Genomic DNA, 21913 nt, shown 5'->3' with positions numbered 1-21913 from the left:
GCATTCATATCCTTTCCTATCACCTCCATCCATGTCTTCCTAGGCATACCCCGACCTCTTTTAACTAATATATTTTCCCATTTCTCCATCCTTCTAACTGGAGCATCATTAGGCCTTCGTCGAATATGTCCAAACCACCGTAAACGATTCTCTCTCATCTTATTTTCAATGGGTGCAACGCCTACCTTCTTACGTATCTCCTCGTTCCGAATCTTATCTTTTATTGTATTTCCACACATCCATCTCAGCATACGCATCTCAGCTACACTCATTTTTTGAATATGATGTCTCTTGGCAGTCCAACATTCCGTACCATATAGTAAAGCGAGCCTAATAGTCGTCCTATAAAACTTTTCCCTCAACCGCAATGGCATTCTACGATCGCACAACACTCCAGTTGCACTCTTCCATTTCATCCACCCAACCATTATCCTATGATTTACATCTCCATCAATTTCTCCATACTTTTGAATGATGGATCCCAAATATTTGAAAGAATCATCCACCGATATTTCTTGCTCACCAAGCTTCACTACACTCGCATCTCTATTTCGTTGCTTACTAAATCGACATTCCATGTATTCTGTCTTACTCTTACTCAATTTAAAACCTCTTGCTTCCAATGTCTGTCTCCATAATTCTAACTTAGCATTAACCCCAGCTCTAGACTCATCAATCAAAACAATATCATCAGCAAACAACATATACTACGGCATATTTTCTTGAATTGATCTCGTAAGCTCATCCATCACTATAGCAAATAGGAAAGGGCTTAAAGCAGATCCTTGATGTAACCCAACCGTTATAGGAAAATTGGTTGTCACCCCTCCACAAGTGCAGACATTGGTTACTATTCCTTCATACATATCTTTAATTATACTAATGTACTTGAGAGAAACACCTTTCTTCATCATTGTCCACCAGAGAACAACCCTAGGTACTCTATCGTAAGCCTTCTCCAAATCAATAAAAACCATATGCAAATCTTTGTTCCTCTCTCTATTTCTCTCAATAAGTTGTCTAAGAAGATGTATAGCTTCCATAGTAGATCTTCCAGGCATAAAACCAAATTGATTCTCCGAGATCATGACAACCTTCCTCAACCTAGACTCAATCACCCTCTCCCAAAGTTTCATAGTATGACTCATGAGTTTTATACCACGATAGTTTGTGCAATCTTGCATATCACCCTTATTCTTATATAGAGGCACCAAAGTACTCTTCCTCCACTCATTAGGCATCTTATTTGTCCGCCAAATCTTGTTAAAAAGATTTGTCAACCATTCTAAACCTTTCTCTCCCAAGCATTTCCAAGCCTCGATATGTATACCATCTGGGCCAACTGCCCTTCTTGATTTCATTTTCTTTAAAGCTTCTGCAATTTCTTTCTTTTGAATCTTGCGCATGAAGTCACGATTCATCTCATGAAAATGAATGGAAAAGTTTCCAAGATCCTGAGCATGACTTTCATTAAATAGCTTATCGAAATAATCTTTCCATCTCTCCTTAATCTCCTCATCTTTGACTAAAACCCTTTGCGTTTCATCTTTGATACATCTAACCATACCCAGATCCCTCGATTTCCTATCTCTCATTTTTGTAATCCTATAAATATCCTTCTCACCCTCTTTGGTATCCAACTTGTCATAAACCTCCTTATATACCTTATCCCTCGCATTCCGAACTACTTTTTTAGCTTCCTTCTTTGCTGTCATATACTTCTCCAAAATAAAGCTTTTGAGAACTTCAAAAAATATCATAACTTTATAAAAAACAAATTTGAAACCAAAATTTCTATCTTCCGTTTGACTCTCGAGGAAAATTTATGTTAAATGAATTCAAAACTTATTTTCAAATTAATGGAATTGTTCATCAAAGATCATGTACTTATACTCCTCAACAAAACAGATTAGCTGAGCAAAAACATAGGCATATAATTGAAAATACTATAACTCTTTTAATTGCAAAAGATGTTCTAAAATATTTTTGGGCTGAAGCATGTTTGACCTCAGTATATCTCATTAATTGACTTTCGTCATCCAAGATTCAAAACATTTTTCCTTATGAAAAACTTTTTAAAGTTTCTTCTGATTATCTTAGACTAAGACCTTTTGGATGCAAGTGTTTTGTTCTCACTGACAAAAATGATAAACTCTCTCCCAAAGTTGTACCTTGTACTAGCCAATTTCGATATTCTCCTACTACATCTCACATGAGTGTTGTAATGAAAATTGTTAGATATTTACAAACCTCTACCTCTAGAAGTCTTTTGTTATCCTCCTCTTTCCCTCTGAAGTTGAGTGTTTATTCTGACTCACACTGGGGAGGAGATACAAATGATCGACACTCAACTATTGGTTTTTGTGTTTTTGTAGGTGATTCTCTGGTGTCATGGAAGTGCAAAAAGCAGCAGAAAGTATCTTTATCGTCCACTGGAGTCAAGTACCGTGCAATGACCACGACAACATCAGAGATCGTTTGCTTGCGAAAATTACTTGAAGACATGAGCGTTCATCTTTAGACACCTTTTAGACTGTGTTATGATAATAAGAGTGAGATATACATAGCTGACAACCATACATTTCATGAGAGAATTAATCATATTGAAATGAATTGCCACTATGTGCGTGAAGAATTTATGAAACACGTCATCACTTTACCTTATGTTACTTCTAAATATCAACTAGCAACTTCTTCATTAAGGTGCTTTAATTACCTCGATTTTACTTTTTGACAAACTTTCAGTGATCTCACTGTAAGTTTGAGGGGGGGTATTAAAATGTATTGTTTATGTAACACATTTTTGCATTATATATATATGTCTTTTAATATGTATGTAAACTAGAATACCCCTTAGGGGTATTTCAGTAATTTTATTGTGTAACAAGTGTTAGTGACTGATGAGTTTTTATTTCTCATTATTTTTTACTTTTTCATTTCTTTGTATTTAATACTGGACAACATTGGGTGCTGGTCCAACTTAAGCCCCTTAATACCTGGAGTGCCTATTTAAAGGCACTCCTTCCTCTTGTAAAGGTATGCTTGCTGCCAATCATTGTGCAATAAACTCTTTATTATTTTTATGTGTTCTTGCTCTCTTTTAAGAGTTTGTGCGATTAATCCTTAGTGGCTCTTTGTATTTGGCGCATTAGTGGCTCTTGTTATTTTGAGTGTGCTGATAGATTAGGGTTCTTGAGAGACCTGCAAAGAGAAAGAAGACAAGAAGGTTTTGAGGCTGTAATCACACAATTCCCAGAATTAGGAAAATTGTGCCTCTTAGTCTCTTTTATAATTGAAACTGCTAAAATAAAATACATCCCAAAAATACCCTTAATTACATATGATACAAAAGGATTTAATGAGGGGTATTTAAGACAATATACAAAATACTAATATACATCACAATAATGGGTTGATCCAAACCCCAACCCTTAATAGCCTCCCTCAAGTTGAACGTGGTTATTGACCATGGACAACTCGACTCTTAAATACCAAATCTTTGCTTCTTGTGGCCCTTGGTAAACAAATCAACACCCTATTCTTCATTCTGCACATACCTGGTCTCTATCTCGCCATCTTCAATTTTTTGTCTGATAAAGTGTTGGTCAATTTCAATGTGTTTCATTTTTCCATGATGAATATGATTTAATGAGATATTGATAGCCCCTTGATTGTCACATAGTAGTAGGGATTTAGGTGCAATTTTCCCCAAATCATATAACAGGTGTTTGATCCAAGTCAATTCAGCAGTAACAGAAGCCATGTAATGACACTTTGCTTTTGTATTGGATCTCGCTACAGTTTTATGCTTCCGACTACTCCAATAGACAAGATTTCTCTCAATAAAAACACAGTACCTAGACATGAATCACCTTTCATCAGGATCACTAGCCCAATCGACATCGGAATATGCCATAACCATTATTAAATTCTCAGTTGTAGCTCTTTTTTATAAATCCGACCATCTCCCGCAGTTCCCTTTAAATATCTTAGAATTCTCTTCATAGCCTCCATGTGTTGCACCCTAGGCTGGTGCATGAACCGAGACACTTGATTAACAATGAACACAATGTCCTGAGGAGTAAATGTGAGATATTGCCGCTTGCCGACAACACTGCTATATCTGGTCGGATCGTAGTAGAGTTTTCCCTCTTCAACACTCAATCTTTGGTGGATAGTAACCAGAGTGGCAGCTGGCTTACATTCCTTCATCCCTATTTTATTAAGGAGATCAATAATGTATTTATGTTGTATAAGAATAAGGGAATCATTCTTTCGGTCAACCTCGACTCCAAGGTCCATCTTAAATTGTTTATTCAAAAACTCCACCTCTTTAATATGTTTGTCACAACTTCCGGTAATAATTATGTCATCGACATAAACAAGAAGTAAAGCAATAAAATTGTTACCTTTGTAGATAAAGAGAGAGTGATCCAGTGGAGAATGAAGAACACCGTAACCTTGAATTGCAAGGAAAATACTTTCAAACCAAGATCTTTAAGCTTGTTTCAACCCATAAATGACTCTTTTTAACCTGCAAACATGAGTCTTCGGATTATTCTCACTATATCCTGGTGGTCTCTCTATATAGACCTCTTCCGCTCATGCAAAAAGATATTTTTAACATCTTATTGGCTCAATTTCCATCTATGATCAACAGCTAAGGACAGGATAATGCAAATGATACCTATCTTAACCACATGGCTAAAAGTCTCATCATAATCATGTTCGTACTCCCGCGTGAATCCTTTTGCTACCAATTTGGCTTTGTATTTCTTAATGGTGCCATCAGGCAACTACATTCTTATCATGTAGTCTTTTTACTGTCTCTCAAGTCCGACACTCATGTAAAGCTTCAATTTCTTCATTCATGGCCTCTATCCACCTATTTGACTGTTCTACATGCTGAAACGATTTGGGTTCTTGCTGGCTTTCAATCTGATTGAGGAATAATTGGAAATCTATACTGAAGTTTTCATAACTCACCTACCTTTCAATCAGATGTCTCACCTTGCTTGACTTTCTCACCAGCTCAGGTTGATTTCCATAATCTGATTGTGGTTGTTGATAATTTGGCATGGTCTGCGATCCTTATTGCGTCTTGTGTAAATACAACCCTCTTTAAATCTGCCCGAGCCTACTCGCTCACCTTCGAAATCAACTTATGTGTCAACTCCAGGTGTTTCATTCTCTAATCTGTGGTCATGAAGTTGATCAAATTCAGAATTGAGATGTTGTATGCCGTGATTCATTCCGAAAAATAAACCATCATCCAACCCTGGCTGATAAACCTCAACATTAGTGTTGTCCTGAGAAACATGGTTGCTGCACGCATGAGAAGAAAAATTATGTTCATCAAATATATCATTTTTGGAGATTTTGATCTTTCTTGACTTAGGATCGTAACATCTATAGACCTTGTAATCATCGGCATACCCAACAAAATGGTAGATGCGAGCCTTATCTTGAAACTTATTTCTTAGTTGACTGTTCACGTGCACATAGCATACACAACCAAATGCCTTTAGCTCATTGTAGTTTGGATTTTTTCTGAATAATGTGAAATAAGGAGAGCTATTTTGCAAAATCTTTATGGGCAATCGGTTTATGATGTGGACAACTGTGTAAAAAGCTTCGGTCCATAAGTTTATGAAAATCTTACTTGCATGAACCATAGACAATGCACTCTCCACAATATGGCGATGCTTTCTTTCGGCAATACCATTTTGTTGAGGTGTATGCTGGCATGAAATCCTTCGATTAATACCATTATTATGTAAGAAATCAATAAATTCCTTTGATGAATATTCACCACCACCATCACATTGAAAATTTAAAATGTTTAGAGAAAATTGGGTACGAATATAGACATAGAACCTTTGAAACATGCCAAACACTTCATATTTATGTTTCAGGAAAAACATTGCCTAAACATGCCACTGAATGAAACATAATATTTACTTCTAGAGAGAAACAAGTGGGGGTGACCCCCAAACATCAGAATGGACGATTTCAAAGGGTCTGGAAGCTCTTTTATTATACGAATTAAATGGAAGTACATGACTCTTTCAGACTTGACAAGTGGGACACAAAACATCACTAGATTCATGATCCAAGACTGATTTAAGCAATAATTTATTAGAAACTAATCTCTCAACAAAAATACGACCTCAATGACCTAACCTACTATGCCAAATATTTGGCTGACAAGACTTTAAAATACTGAAGACAATCACATGGGACTAAGGCTTCAGATGATTATCCAGCTTGGTTCGAGCACTTAGGGGATCTTCTTCGAAGACGCACACGTTGCCACGTCTTTCACCTTCAGCAAACGTCTTTCTCGTTTGATGGTCTTTTACATACACATAAGATGGGGTACTAAATGCAAGAATTGGTGTTATCAACAAGTTTGAAAACAAAGACTATATTCGTTTTAATATTAGAACACAATACATTAGACAAGTGAATGGGACGAGATTTAGACAAAGATATAATAATATTTCCAGAATATGTGATGGGGTGATGTTTACCATCTTCGGAATAATATTACTTTTACCAAAATAGGGAATTAATTTAGAGAATTTACCTGCATCACCTGTGACATGACTGACAACCCCAGAATCAACGTACCAAAGACCTTGATCATTCTGTTTGAAACTTAAACTAGAAAGTACAACTGAAAGTTCTTTGTTAGGACCACTCTGTCCCTTGTTCTGTCCTTGATCACCATACTAAACTTTGCCTTGAGCTTCATGATTATACCTTGGGTCATCCTTGAACCAACACATTGCCTTTATATGACCCTTTCTTTTGCAGATGTAGCATGTAGGAATATTGTTAGAATTGCCTCTACCTGCGAATGGGGGCCTATTTGGAGTGGGAAGGATTCCTCGTCCTCCCTGATAAAAGCCCCTACCTCTGCCACATCCTCCTCCACGTTCACGATTCTGAAATGTTCTTGTAACTAATACCTCATGAGGTTCTACTTCACTTTTTCCTGTGACAGACATTCCCTTCAGTGACATCTCATAACTAAGGAGCTTGACCTTCAAATCGTCAAAACTTTGAACTGCTCTAGTGTACTGCAAGGTGGTGAACAACACGTGAAACTCAGGGCCCAAACCATCTAAGGCTTGCTGAATTTTATCTTTCTCAGAGACCTCACATCCAACCAATGCCAACTAATCTGTGCTAGACTTGATCTTATTGAAATACTTCAATGTAGACATAGTCGCCTCCTTCAACATCTGAAACTCTCTTTTCAGGTAGATGACCTTAGCCTCTGAAATTTGAGAATAAGTCTACATCAAGGTGCTCCACAATACCACGACACTGCAATCATCTGAAACTCCCACTAATACTTCTCGAGACAAGGTGGAAGTAACGTAGGCTACTAGAGCTTGATCCTTCATCCAATTGACATAATTTGGATTGTGAACAATCCTTGTTGTTATGACAACCCCTTTGTCATCTTTAGGGTATGTTTGATGCACCGTTTCTAGCGTGATTCAGACAAAATCTTGTTGGGAATGGCGATTTCCAACAAACGTTGGATGCGGCGGACGACGTTTCGCGCGTTCGTCGCGGTTCTCCGTCTCCCTGTTACAAAAGTAATAGGGACGAGGGAAACATTTATTTTGTCTTGACGGGTGTGCCTCTTTGAGCCTCATTGCCCTCCACAACCCCCTCGCGATGCAACCCCCTCGCGATCTCCTCCACGAAGCTCAGGGGGGGCATCGCGCTCTCCCGAAGGCCCATCGACTCGTAGTACGCCTCCCCGCTGTGGTTCTCAATCATGTTGGAGACCTGCGAGAACGAGACAAACATTTGGCATCGATTTGCGTTTCACGCACCAGACGTGGTCGCCGGCGACGTACACCTTGAAGATGACCCCGCCGTGGTTCATGAACTCCTGCATCACCACTGGGGGCTTTAGCTTAGCAATCCCCGCCGGGTTGAAGACGAGCGACATCTTGTGCGACTTTGCGCTCCCGTCGGCCACCAGAGGCTTAGTGATCACCGGGTACTCGAGGTCGGCGAGCGTCTTTAGTGTCTCGACATCGTAAATGATGATCTGCTTGGGGATGCCGAAGGTCTCGCTCTCTTGCCGGATCCGGAGCTCGGAGACCGTCTGTAGCATGGAGATCCTATTGTGGAGCCGCTCGATCACCTCCAGCGGGTCGATCACGCAGGCGTCAGGGTTCCTTGCGGCGAATTCGCGCAGCTGGTTCTGCCATTCATCACCGTAGATCTTGTGGATGACGCAGTCGAAGTGCCCCTGCTCCGCCAGTGGCTTATCGGCGTCGATGTCGACTAGATCGATGCCCCGCGCAGTCGATCAGAGACTCATGGATGAAGCTATCCTGCTTCTTCGGTGCGAGGGTGTAGTCGTACCTCCTCTCCGCCTCCCCACCTGCCATCAGAATTCTCCAAATGGATCTCCTTGAAAACCTGGTTTGGGTACATCCAGGAGAGTTGCATCGCTTTCGTGTTCATATACATGAGTCCGCCGGGGATCTGCAGACTGGCGCGTCTGAGCCGGTCGTTCAATGGCGCGGCATCGGCGGATTTCGTTTGGGAGTCGAAGTTGCCGGCGGTGGAGGCCATCTTTTGAAATAGAGTCACGACGAATCCATCCAGCGGCGCCGAAAAGCTATCCCCCTTGCCGGATTCCAACGAATTCAGGGGTTTCATGGTACCAGACATTTGGAACATAGCATCTGAGTATGGTCCAAACAAACGTTGGACTTGGCACAGTTGTTACAGAACGAATAGAACCAATGTTTTGTTCTGTCTTTTTTTTTTTCATTTTGTCCAACCCAGGACAAGCCATCAAACATACCCTTAACATCCTGGAGGTGACCAGCAAGATCTTGGCTCTTAATGAAAGGAACGATTTATCTCTTACAGGTAAGAAAGTTGGAGTTCAATTTTCCAGAGATTAATTGGCTGAGGAAATTGGCAGAGAGATGGATCCTTGGGAGGAGTTTGAATCCATGAGTAATAAATGCTGTTGCACATTAAACAACAAAGTAGCAAAACAAAACCGGTAGAAAACACAGACAGAATTATGGGTAAAATAAGGGAAATGTAGGCTCAAGGGTGGTGATCACGCAACAAAAAATGGAGAAACGCAACCCGAGAAATGGTAACTTCTGACTGCTGACTTTAACAACATGGTGGAGATTTGCCTTTTTTTTTGTTGCAGACCGGGTTAAAAAGAATCCAACAGTAAAGATTGATCAGCAGAGAATGATTTCAGCAGGCCTTGGGTTGTTGAGATACCATAACGTGATATCAAAAGAAAATCATTGCAGACTCAATCAAAGAGAGATATTAATCAACGTGATTCAATAGAGAAAACGAGATTCAGACATACTCAATCAAGCAAAGATTGGTCAACAGCGTGACTCAAAGATATTAGATAAGAAACCAAAAAAAAGGTATTTATGTTATCACCCCCTGCTTTTTTTGAGATTAATGAAAGAAAGCAGGGATAATAGAGATATAAGACGCAGATCTGGAAAGATACCAGTTTTGGGAAGAATGCATATTTGGAAAACTTCAAGAAGAAAAGATGACGAGAAGATAGAAATGAATATTTAGGAGAGAAAGATTTAAAAAAAAAGGCAGATTTGAGAAACCTTGAGAAAAGGAAAAGATAAGAAGAGGGGGATGAGAACCAGGAGAGAAAAGCAGATCTTGATGGTCACGAAGACTGGTATCTTTGATCCGGATCATAGCTCTGATACCATGATAGATTAGGGTTCCTGAGAGACCTGCAAAGAGAAAGAAGACAAGAAGGTTTTGGGGCTGTAATCACACAATTCCCAGTATTGGGAAAATCATGCCTCTTGGTCTCTTTTATAATTGAAACTGCTAAAAATACATCCCAAAAATACCCCTGATTACATGTGATACAAAAGGATTTAATGAGGGGTATTTAAGACAATATACAAAATAACAATATACATCACAATAATGGGTCGATCCAAACCCAAACCGGAGTCAGGTTAATATGTGCACCTTTGTAGCCACATTGTGGCATTGTATTTATGCACTTGTTGTTTCATTACAACTGCTGTCTGCAAATGTTCTTTTAATAGTTCATCAAATGTTTTTCTGATTAAGAGCTGTGATTAAGATTTGTTTCTTAATGAATCTTGTATCAGAGCTTCATTATGGTTGTGACTTTGGGGGCTAAATTAGTGGCCACTTGTTAGTTTCATACCCTATTCTTCCATTGCCCCTAACTATTACCACCAGTATCTGCTAGCTTCATTTTGAGGCACAAGTGTGGATTAAATTGAGTGGTTGTACGCATAATATTGGAGAATGGAGGTGGTCCTGCTGAGCTAATTTGAATGATTTTAGTTGCAAATAACTTACCACAGATCCAAATTAGCATGCAAAGTTTGAGTTGTATTAATCACAACAAACAAATATCAACAGTATATTCAAATTATTCTGATATTTTGATTTCTAGCCTTAGTCCAATAAGATCAGCATATTTATAACTATGAGTGATAGTATCGTTTGTATGCCAAATTTTTGTGATATTATTCCAAGTCATTTTTGTGATATTATTCCAAGTCATTTAAATCTTTTATTTGTTAAAATTTTTATGCATGTTTCATATTCCAAGTTCTTGTTTTGATGGAAATGCCAAAAAAGTTTGAAATATTCTATGAAATTGTTAGTTGAGATAATGCCATGTACCTTTTCAATGTGGTCTCTACCTGTGGGTAGGTATTTTAGGCTTCTTTCTTACTCTGATAATGCATAATATTCGTGTCTATTATTAGAGTGTGAGGTCTAAGGTGCTCACGTCACTGTTCACGACGTTACTGTTCATGTTTCCTAGTTTCCTATTGTATTTTATTATATATTGTATTTCTAAAATATCCTTTATTAGTCTTCTTGTATTTTGTGTTAATAAGGGTGTTTTAGTAATGATGTATTTTAGTGTAAAGTGAATATAAATAGTCACAATGAGGCCCGATTTTCTCATATTGGGAATCGTGAGAGTTTAACCCAAACTTTTCTCGTCTTCTTTCTCTCTGTAGAAACCTCAAAACCTAAATCTTACATGATATCAGAGCCATGATCCGGAGTGGGGCTAAAAAATCTTGGTGACCTTCAAGATTCGATCTTTCTTTCTCTTGGTAACAATTTAGTCTTCTATTTTTTTCTCTCTTCTCTTTTTTTTCCCTTTCTCTCAAATCTGTGTCTCTTCTCTTGGTTCTTGATTCTTAAATCATATCTGCGTATTTCTTGGTTCCTTAATCTCTCTTTATCTTCGTTTTCTCATTATTTTTTCTCCTTCAAATTAGATCAGCCTATTTCTTGACTCTTTCTTTTCTCCCTAAGATTTTGGATTTGAAATCTCTTTTATAAATTTTGGCTCGTTTGTGTTTTGGGTCGCATCTTTCTGGCTGAACCAAATTTATCAAATCTGAAAAATATATCAGATCTGAAAAACAGATTGACGTCACCTAAGGCCATCAATTTTTGTTTTGCGTCGTTCAACAAAAAAATGGGATTCCAAGTTGACCTTGACGCGTGATTTCATTAAGATATTCTATTTGCAGCGACATATCTGATTTACTGTTCACGTTCCTTTTTTGAAAAAAAGAGAGGATGTGACTGTTATTGCTGCCAATTATTGTCGCTAATCTTCTGTATCTTGGTTATTGATTATCTTGTTGTCCTGTTTTGTTCCTTTTGCATTGATTCTTTATTCACCTATCATGGATTCAAGTTCCTCTTCAGGATCCATCTGTGCTGACTTTCTTGGCCAATTAATTTCTGAAAAACTTAATAACTCCAACTACCTTACCTGGAAAAAAACATATTATTCATTTTATTAAGAGTCAGGATCTTGTTAGTCACCTTGATGGATCCGTTGTTGCTCCATCTAAGTTTCTTATGCAGGAAGATAAAGATGACAAAGGGGCTGTAATTGCAATGAGGACCGTTAGAAATCCAAATTTTGTCAACTGGATGAAAAAAGATCAAGCCTTAGTAGCCTACATCACTTCGACCCTACCTCAGGAGGTATTGGTGGGAATTCCAGATGATTGCATTAGGATGACGACATAAAATACATTACAATAGACCTAGAGGCCAAGATAATTTATTTGAAAAGAGAATTTCAGATGTTGAAGAAGGAGGCATCCATGTCTATCATGCAATATTTCAACAAAATCAAGTCCATTACAGATCAACTAGTGTTAATTAGAATTTAAGTGTCAGAGAAGGACAATTTAACAAGCTCTAGTTGGCTTGGGACCTGAATTCCATGTGTTGTCCACTACTTTATAGTATATTGGGACTGTTTGTACTTTTAATTACCTGAAAGCCAAACTCCTCAGTTATGAGATGTCGTTGAAGGAGATGTTAGATACAGATAAGATTGAAGCAAATTTCCATGATGTGTTGTTTACGAGATCCTTTTCAGACCGTGGATGTGGAGGATGTGGTAGAGGCAGATGTTACAATCAAGGTGGTCGAGGAATTCTTCCTACTCCCAACATCCCTCAAGGAGGAAGAGGTGCATTCAACAATAACATTTTGCACATGCTACATTTGCAAGAAAAAAGGACATTCAATAATAAAATAATAACATTCGAGGCATTTCATACAACTATATATGTCATAAACAGATTGCCTATGAAACTTTTGCAGAACAATTCTTCTTATTTTATGCTATCCAAGAAGGACCCAAATTATAATCACTTAAAGGGTATTTGGATGTGTGTGTTATGTTCATGTGGACAGCCAGCTCAGAAACAAATTTCAGGATAAAGCCCATGTTTGTCGTTTTGTTGGATATGATGATGATTACAAAGGTTATAGGTGTTAGGATTCTAAGTCAGGCAAAATTAAAATATCTAGAAACGTTGTGTTTGATGAGTGCAACTATTATGTTTTACAGGACAATAATGATATTGAAGTATATCAGCCTTGGCTGGATAATAGCCTATTTTCAGCCATGAATGATAGGGTACAACAACTGGATCTTTTTCCTGATCAAAGCCAAGATGTCTTAGAAGATCCACCAACCGAATTGGATTGTGACACAAAAATCGATTCAGACAATATAAAAAGCACATCAGGAAGATTCGAAGAGGGATGCGTTTATATATGGCATAATCAAAGCCAACTGTAAGAAATGGTGGGTTCTTTGTCACATGCACAAGACTAAGCACAGGATGAGGGGAGGATACGTAAGAGCTGCAAAATCCTTAATTGGAGGCTGCAATATTGGCATTCCATTAAGTATAAGTTGCTACAATTACTAGGGTACGAAAATACCCATTACACAACAAATGTAATTTACAATATGCCATTAATACTATTAATGAACATGTGCTTAAATCTGAAATTAGATAAACTTGAATTGGGTTTGGATAAGATCCAAACCCAGTTCGTGAATAATGTCTTCTTTTCATCCTCCCTCAAGTTGTACATGGTTTTGAACCATGAACAACTTGCCTTTCAACATCCAGAATATGTCCTTGATAAGCCCTTTGGTAAACAAGTCAGCAACTTGATCAGTAGTCCGAATAAATTCTGGTTTAATTTCCTTCTCTTCGACTTTCTGTCTTACAAAATGTTGATCAATTTCAATATGCTTGGCACGACTGTGGTAGATAGGATTGAATGACATGTTGATGACACTTTGATTGTCACATAAGAGAATACATTTAGATATCGATTCTCCTACTTCCGTCAACAGATGTCTAATCCATGTTACTTCAGCTGTAGCAGCTGCCATTGATCTATATTCCGCTTTGGTACTCGATCTCGCAATAGCCTTTTGTTTCTTACTACTCCAAGAGACAAGATTTAGGCCAACGAAAACACAATATCCTGAGACTGACCTACGTTCATCTGGATCTCTTGCCCAATCTGCATCTGTGTAGACAAGAAGTTCATGCATGTGACGTTCATTCATACTCTTTTTGTACACAAGGCCATCTCCAATAGTTCCCTTTAAATATCAGAGAATGCGTTTAACAACTTCCATATGCCCAATGCGCGGTTCATGCATGAACTGAGATACCTGATTAACTGAATAGACAATATCAGGGCGAGTAAAAGTGAGATATTGAAGCATCCCTACTATCCTGCGATATTATGTAGGATTCTCATACAAATCTCCATCTTGGGAACTGAATTTCTGATGAAGTACACTGGGCGTGCTTAGAGGCTTGCAATCTTTCATACCTGCCTTGCTGAGAACATCAATAGTATACTTATGTTGGGTAAGTGTCATGCCTTCAATAGTTCTGTCAACTTTTACTCCAAGAAAATATCGCAGTTGACCAAGGTCCTTCATCTTGAACCTGTGATTCAAGAGTTCTTTGACCTGCTCAATATGTTCATTAGAGTTACCTGTAATGATTATGTCATCAACATATATCAATAACAAGGTAACTGTGTCTTTACCTTTGAATATGAAAAGAGAATGATCAAGAAGAGACCGACTAAAACCATATTTCTCTATTTCAAGAGAAAAACGGTCAAACCAAGATCGGGAGGCTTGCTTCAAACCATATATAGCTCTCTTTAATCTACACACATATTCTTTGGAGTTCCCTTTTGCGTACCCCATGTGTTGCTCCATGTACACTTCCTCCTTCAGAGTTCCATGGAGGAATGCATTTTTTACGTCCAGCTGACTGATAATTCACTGGTGCTCAATAGCCAATGATAATATGATTCGAATAATGCCCATTTTAACAAACTGACTGAAGGTCTCATCATAGTCTTGTCCTTGCTCCTGCGTGAATCCCTTGGCAACCAGTCTAGCCTTATATCGTTCAATAGTACCATCTGGCTTATATTTTATCTTATACACCCACTTGGACCCAACCACATTTCAATCATGTGGTCTTGGAACAATCTCCCAAGTGCCACATTCATGAAGAGCCTCCATTTCTTCATTCATAGCTTCAATCCATCGCTTATAATTTGCTGCTTGATAAAATGTTGTGGGCTGATCTTCCTTACCTAAAGAGGTTAAGAAGAGTTGGAAATCCATAGTGAAGTTCTTATAACTTACCCATTTGTCAATAGGATGTCGAGGTCGAGTGGATCTTCTGGGAACAGAGGAAGAAGAATTCATCTCCTGATCAGAATTGGAGAGGGTCCCCTTCTCACGTCGAGAGTAAACAATACCTTTATACCTCTCGGGAGGCAAGGATAGATCTGAGAGGATACTTTCCTGAGTCCTTTGTACAACATCAGACATGTTTCCCCCATCTCTTTGATTACAGTCTGAAGGACAAACATCATCAACACTAGAAAAGAGATAAGAGTGTGATAAACTTCAATTTTAGGAAGAGTGTTAACATTGTGGTCAAAATTCAATTCATCAAATACAACATTCCTGGATATTTTGATACACTTGCTCACGGGATCATAGCATCTGTACCCTTTATAATCATCAGCATACCCCACAAATTTGCACTTCAAGGCCTTATTTTGAAACTTGTGTCACATTGAACTGTCAACATGAACATAACATACACACCTGAATACTCGCAAATCATGATAATTTGGATGAACACCATGTAAAGAAAAGTAGGGTGATTTGTTTTCTAGGATATTTATGGGCAATCGGTTTATGATATGAACGGCTGAATGAAAAACCTCTGCCCATAATGTAATTGGAACATTACTATCATGCATTATGCTCATTGCACTCTCGACAATATGGCGATGCTTGCGTTCAGCAATCCCATTCTGTTGAGATGTATGAGGGCAATACATCTGCCTACGTATTCCATTTGTCTGGAGAAAATTAATTAAGTCATTTGAGGAGAATTCACCCCCTCCGTCACATTGGAAACAAAGGATATTATTAGAGAATTGATTTTGAACAAAGAAATGAAAGTTCTGAAATAACTTGAATGTTTCAGATTTACATTTCATAAAGAAAATCCATGTATACCGAGAATAGCTATCAACAAAAATAAGATAATATCTGACGCCAAACATAGAGGAAACTGGAGTCGGACCCTAAACATCAGAACAAATGATTTCAAATGGTCTTGAAGCTCTTTTATTAATAGAATGAAATGGAAGAACATGACTCTTACATTGAAGACAACTTAACATTTTTTATCATTGACATTTAAACTTAGACTTGACTTGAGAATAAGACTGCTTGAAACAAGCTTTTCAATGAAACGACTATTACAATGACCTAGACGACCATGCCAAAGATTCGGCTTATTACACTCAGAAAGACTAAAAACATTCTCAGGAGGGACTGAAGAAGATGATGATGTGAGCTTCAAGGTGAAAGGATTCTCTTGGAACACATACATATTCCCTTGGCGTTTTCCTTTAGCGAACGTTTCCCTCGTGTGAAGGTCCTTGACACGAACAGAAAAAGGAGTAAACTCAACTAGAGCATTGATGTCATCTACAAGCTTAGAGACAAACCATATTTTTCTTGATATTCGAAGCATAAATGACATTTGAAAGAGCAAGAGAAGAAGTAGACATAGGAATGACAAAGTTTCCAATGTGAGAAATATGATGGTGAGACCCATCTCCAGTGACTATACTATTTCTACCAGCATAATGAACAAAAGTTAGGAGCTTAGCAGCATCACCAGTGACATGAGTGGCTGCACCAGAATCGACATACCAAGTGCCCTGATCATTTTGTTTTAAATTCAATTCAGCTAAAGCAGATAGTAACAACTCCTTGACTTCACCATTGTTCTTCAATTTATCTGACCTCTTTTTTGTCTCTGGTTGTTTGCCTCTATTTTGAGGATTAAACCAGCAATTAGCTTTGATATGTCCCCTTTTATTGCATAGAAAACATGTGGGTATAGATCTTTGCCTCTGCCCATTAAGAGGAATATTGGGTGTAGGTAATATTCCATGACTTCCTTGTCCATTTCTTCCTTGTTCCCCTCTTTCTCGAAAATCATACCTACCACATCCTCATCCATAGGCAACTTCTGTGGCAAGGACATCGTGTGCTCCAACTTGAGCATGAGTATCTTCAGAAAATCCCTTCAAGGTCATCTCATATTGTAAAAGCTTGGCACAAAGATCTTCAATTGTAGGTAAATCTGGCAAACACAATAAAAAAACAACCATCATATGATAATCCGATCCCAGCCCGCTAAAAGTTTGCTGCACCATATCTTTGTCACTAACTGCTCATCCCACGATGGCCAACTGATCTGTAATGGTCTTCATTTTGTTCAAGTACTCCATGATGGTCATGGAGTCCTTCCTCAGCATTTGAAACTCTTTCTTCAAAAATAATACTCTGGCCTGAGAATCTTGAGAATATGTCTCAACCAATTGGTGTCATAATTGCATTGCGGAGCAGTCATCTGGAATTGCCACAAGCACCTCCTGTGACAGGGTGAAAGTGATGTAGGCAACCAAAGCTTGATCTCGCTTCATCCAGGATATATATTCTGGATTTCTGACAAAAGTAATGGAAGTGTCACCCTCCCTAGTCTTGCCATCTTGTTATATGAACTCTGGAGGAACAGAAACAGAGCCATCTAGATGTCCAGAAAGATCCTGACTTCTTATAAATGGGATGATTTGTCTTTTCTAGGTAAGAAAATTGGAGTTGTTCAGTTTTTCATATACAAGTTGACTAAGAAAGTTGGAAGAGAGACCAAATTGCGAAGAAGAAAAAGAATCCATAGGTGATTGAAGGCGGAGCAAGACTCATAAATAAAAGAAGTCAGAAACAATACTGGAGTGGAACAAAAGAAGTCAGAACTAAAATTCCGAACTCGTTTTTTTTTAATAGCAGACCCGAGACAGAACTGAAGTTATACAGTAAACTGATCTGAATAAAGATCAGTCAATGAAATGTAAAACAGAATCACGTTACTTTACTGTAACGTATTTTCCTTTAAAAGAAAATGCAAAGAGATGAATATGATTTTTGGAGGTAATGTTATTCTAAAATATAAAGAAAAAGAATATGATATTTTACTCAGATCTGACCTTACCTTTCTGAAGAAGATGAGGAACAACTTATGAAGTCACACAAAGATTTGCTCTTGCGTGACCAAATGAAATCACGTGAAACAGCGTGACCAAATGAAATCACGTGAAACAACGTGAGAAAGAGAGAGATTAAATGCAAATTTAGGTGAGATGCAAATTTTTAGAATAAGATCAATGGTAGCTGACGATTATATGAGGAGAGAGATTATATGGAGACTTTAGAAATAGGGATGCAGATTTCAGAAATACGTTGATTGGAAAGAAATATTCTGCAAAATGCGTTGGCTGAGAGATTCAATAAATTCAAGAAGAATAAGAAAAGGAATACCTTGGAAGAAGACGTTGGATAGAGGATCAATGCTCTGATACCATGTAAGAAATGGTGGGTTCCTTGTCACATGCATAAGACTAAGCACAAGATGAGGGGATGATACGTAAGAGCTGCAGAATCCTCAATTGAAGGCTGCAGTATTGTCATTCCATTAAGTATAAGTTGTTACAATTACTAGGGTACGAAAATACCCTTTACACAACAAATGTAATTTACAATATGCCATTAATACTATTAATGAACATGTGCTTAAATCTGAAATTAGATAAACTTGAATTGGGTTTGGATAAGATCCAAACCCAGTTCGTGAATAATGTCTTCTTTTCACCAACCGGTTCTGTAAGAACAACAACAATCGTCAGATCAAGAGAGGCAACTTTAGTAAATAAGAAGATCAAGCAGGGTATGACATCTGATTGAAAGATGGGTGAGTAATGAAAATTTCAGCATAGATTTTCAGTGCTTCCTTACTCAAATAGGACAACAATAATAACCCAAAACATTTCAGCATGCAGTGCAGTCAAATAGGTGGATATAAGTTATGAATGAAGAAATGCAGGCTTTGCCTGAATGCCAGACATGATAGATAGTGAAAAAATCGCCTGATAAAAATGTAGTTGGTTCGAAATAGGTGTATAACATAAAATATAAACCCGATGGAACTATCGAGAGATATAAAGCTCGCCTAGTTGCAAAAGGATTCACTCAAGACTATGGGCATGATTACGATGAAACCTTCAGTCTCGTTGTTAAAATAGACACTATACGGATCATCCTTTCTCTAGCAGTTGATCATGGGTGGCAACTAAGTCAGTTGGATGTAAAGAATGTGTTCATCTTAAGGAGAATGTTTATATTTTGCAACCGCCAAGGTATAGTGAAAATTATCCAAAAACTCATGTTTGCAGGTTAAAAAGAGATATTTATGGACTGAAGCAAGCTTCAAGGTCTTGGTTTTAGAGTTTTTCGATTGCAATTCAAGGTTATGGTTTTACTCGGTTCCTATTAAATCATTCACTTTTCATTTACAAAGGTAACCGTTTTATCACTGTGTTACTAATTTATGTTGATGACAACTAATTTATGTTGATGATATAATTGTTACTGACAGCTGTAGTGAACATCCTGAAGAAGTGAAGAGATTCTTGCACAAAAATTTTAAGCTGAAAGATCTTGGTCTGTTATGGTATTTTCTTTAGATAGAGGCAGATTAGGAAGTTGATGTTAAAATATATGTAATTCATATATATATATATATATTTATATATATATATATAATACCCGATAGGGGTATTTCTGTCATTTCACAAGTACCCGATAGGGGTACTTGTTTTTCTTTGTTTATTTTTCTCTTTATTTTTTGTAAAATGTATTTTTTATTTTTTTGTTTTTTGCTCACTCAAAAGGGGCCCCACCATGTAGTCGATGGGGCCTCCAACGGTCACATTAGTGACCGTTGGGGGCTCCCAACGACTACATGGGGAGCCCCCTAGGTGGCTCTCCTTTTAAGGCCTCTTGGCCCTCTCCCTCTCCTCCTCTTGTGTATAAATAGGGGTGCTCCCCTCTTGTATTTTTCACTCTTGAGAGCTCTCTCTCTTTCAATAAGAGGCATTTATATTTTTATGTTGTGTTGTCTCTTGTGGGTTTGGGTATTAGCCCCTCTTTGTTTGTTCATTAGTAGATGTTGTAAGTGCTTAGTGCACTCTTTGCTTTTCCGCATATTTCATTACATGGTATCAGAGCCTTGTGTATGCTCTTCATTTTAATATAGCTAGTGGTGTAGCTATATTTGTTTTTTGTTTCTCTCTCCTTGATATTCTCTTGTAAGTGGTTGTTATGGAAGGAGAACAAAAGATTGATCTCTCCTTCAAGCTCAATGGTTCCAACTACATGATGTGGGCCGCCGCCATGGAAAACAACCTCAAAGGAAAAAAACTTTGGGGATACGTTATGGGCACCATTCCGGAACCACAACTCCAACTAACTAAGATGGAAGGCGATCAAGAAAAGGCTCTTGAAGGAGATGCCCGCATAAAGGCCATTGAAGATCACCAATCTAAAATAGAAGATTGGGAGAGTAAGCATGCCAAGATTCTTGCTTGGTTCATGAATAATGTGAAGCTCAAGATTTGCGCCAACATTGCCAAATTTAGGATGGCAAATGAAGCATGGTTCTTCATGAAAGGTATGTTTACACAAAAAGACCTTGCTCGTCAATTCTTCCTTCAAGAAAAAATCCGGACTATCAAGCAAGGAGAAATGAGTGTTAGGGATTACTTTAGCACTCTTGGCCCTCTATGGGATGAGCTATCCTTACTAGAACCAAAATGGGTTTCTAGTATAGATGTGGAATTAAGGAGAGAACAAATGGAAAAAGAACACTTTTTCCAATTTTTACATGGGCTTAGGCCCGAATATGAACAAGTTAGATCCTCCCTCCTACATAGATCAAAGCCTCTTCCCTTGGAAGATGCCATAGCCGAAATATGCCAAGAAGAAACCCGTCTTGGCATGATTAAAGGAGGAAATGATGTCTTGGCCGTATCCAAACCCGGCAACCATATGAAAACCTACAAACCTCCACATTTTGGAAGACAAAATAACTATAATGGCAACTATAGAAAAGCCATTTGCCATCATTGTCAAGAATCGGGTCATATAAGACCTAATTGCCCTAAGTTGAATGAAGCACCAAAAAATAAAGTTGCTTCCGTTGAAGAAGCTACTCAAAAGAAAGAGGAAGCAATCAAAGGAACAGACTCGTTTTCTCTTGCTCAACTATCGGAGGCACTACAAACTCTACTCAAGATTCCATCAACTTCGGGTGCCGCTGTAGCTTCCTCCTCTCCTCCAGGTATGTCGTCTTGGATCCTTGACTCTGGAGCTTCTTTTCATATGACCCCCCTTGAAAATGAGCTTTCCGATTTATGTAATAATTTTAAAAACTCCTATGTTTCAACTGCCGATGGTACATCTTTACAAGTTAAAAGTCTTGGAACCTTAAACTTTTCAAAAGACTTCTTTGTGCCAAACGTGAGAGTTGTACCTCAACTTAATTTAAATCTCCTCTCTGTTGCTCAAATATGCGATCATGGATGTAAAATCTCCTTCTCAACTAAGGATTGCTCTATACAGGATCTCCGGTCCGGGAAGCTGATTGGGCAAGGCCATAGAAGGGGAGATCTCTATTACATGAGCAACTTGAAACTCCCCATTAACTCTTTTTGTAACCATGTCCAAGATAAAAATATTGATATTTGGCATCAAAGACTTGGACATCCAAGTTTCTCAAAAATGTACTCCTTTCCATTTGGAAAGAAATTTTGTAATGAGAAACATTTTGTTTGCAAGAATTGTATTTTTGGCAAAATGAAATCTACTCCTTTTCCAAACCGGACTTTTGTATCCAAAAGACCTTTTGAGTTAGTCCATTCGGACGTTTGGGGTCCTTCCCCCGTCATGTCTAAAGGAGGGTACTCCTATTATGTCACTTTCATCGATGACTATACTAGGTATGTATGGATCTACTTTCTCAATTTAAAATCCGAAGTCTTTGAGTTTTTTAAAAAA

The 21913-nt window shown here is 38.1% G+C and overlaps 1 protein-coding gene and 1 pseudogene across 4 annotated transcripts in view; one reads left to right on the top strand and one right to left on the bottom strand.

Annotated features, from left to right (window-relative positions):
* Positions 1–21913, top strand: part of LOC149821261 (uncharacterized) — a 47609-nt gene that overhangs the window by 6217 nt on the left and 19479 nt on the right. The gene's annotated exons all lie outside the window — the stretch shown is intronic.
* On the bottom strand, positions 7185–8610 carry LOC149821263 (inositol-tetrakisphosphate 1-kinase 1 pseudogene; annotated as a pseudogene).

Source organism: Nuphar pumila, chromosome 12 (assembly GCF_984573655.1).
Source record: "Nuphar pumila chromosome 12, dmNupPumi1.hap1.1, whole genome shotgun sequence".
Taxonomy (NCBI): domain Eukaryota; kingdom Viridiplantae; phylum Streptophyta; class Magnoliopsida; order Nymphaeales; family Nymphaeaceae; genus Nuphar; species Nuphar pumila.
The sequence above is the reverse complement of the archived record's forward strand: the minus strand, read 5'-3'. Positions and strand labels throughout refer to the sequence as shown.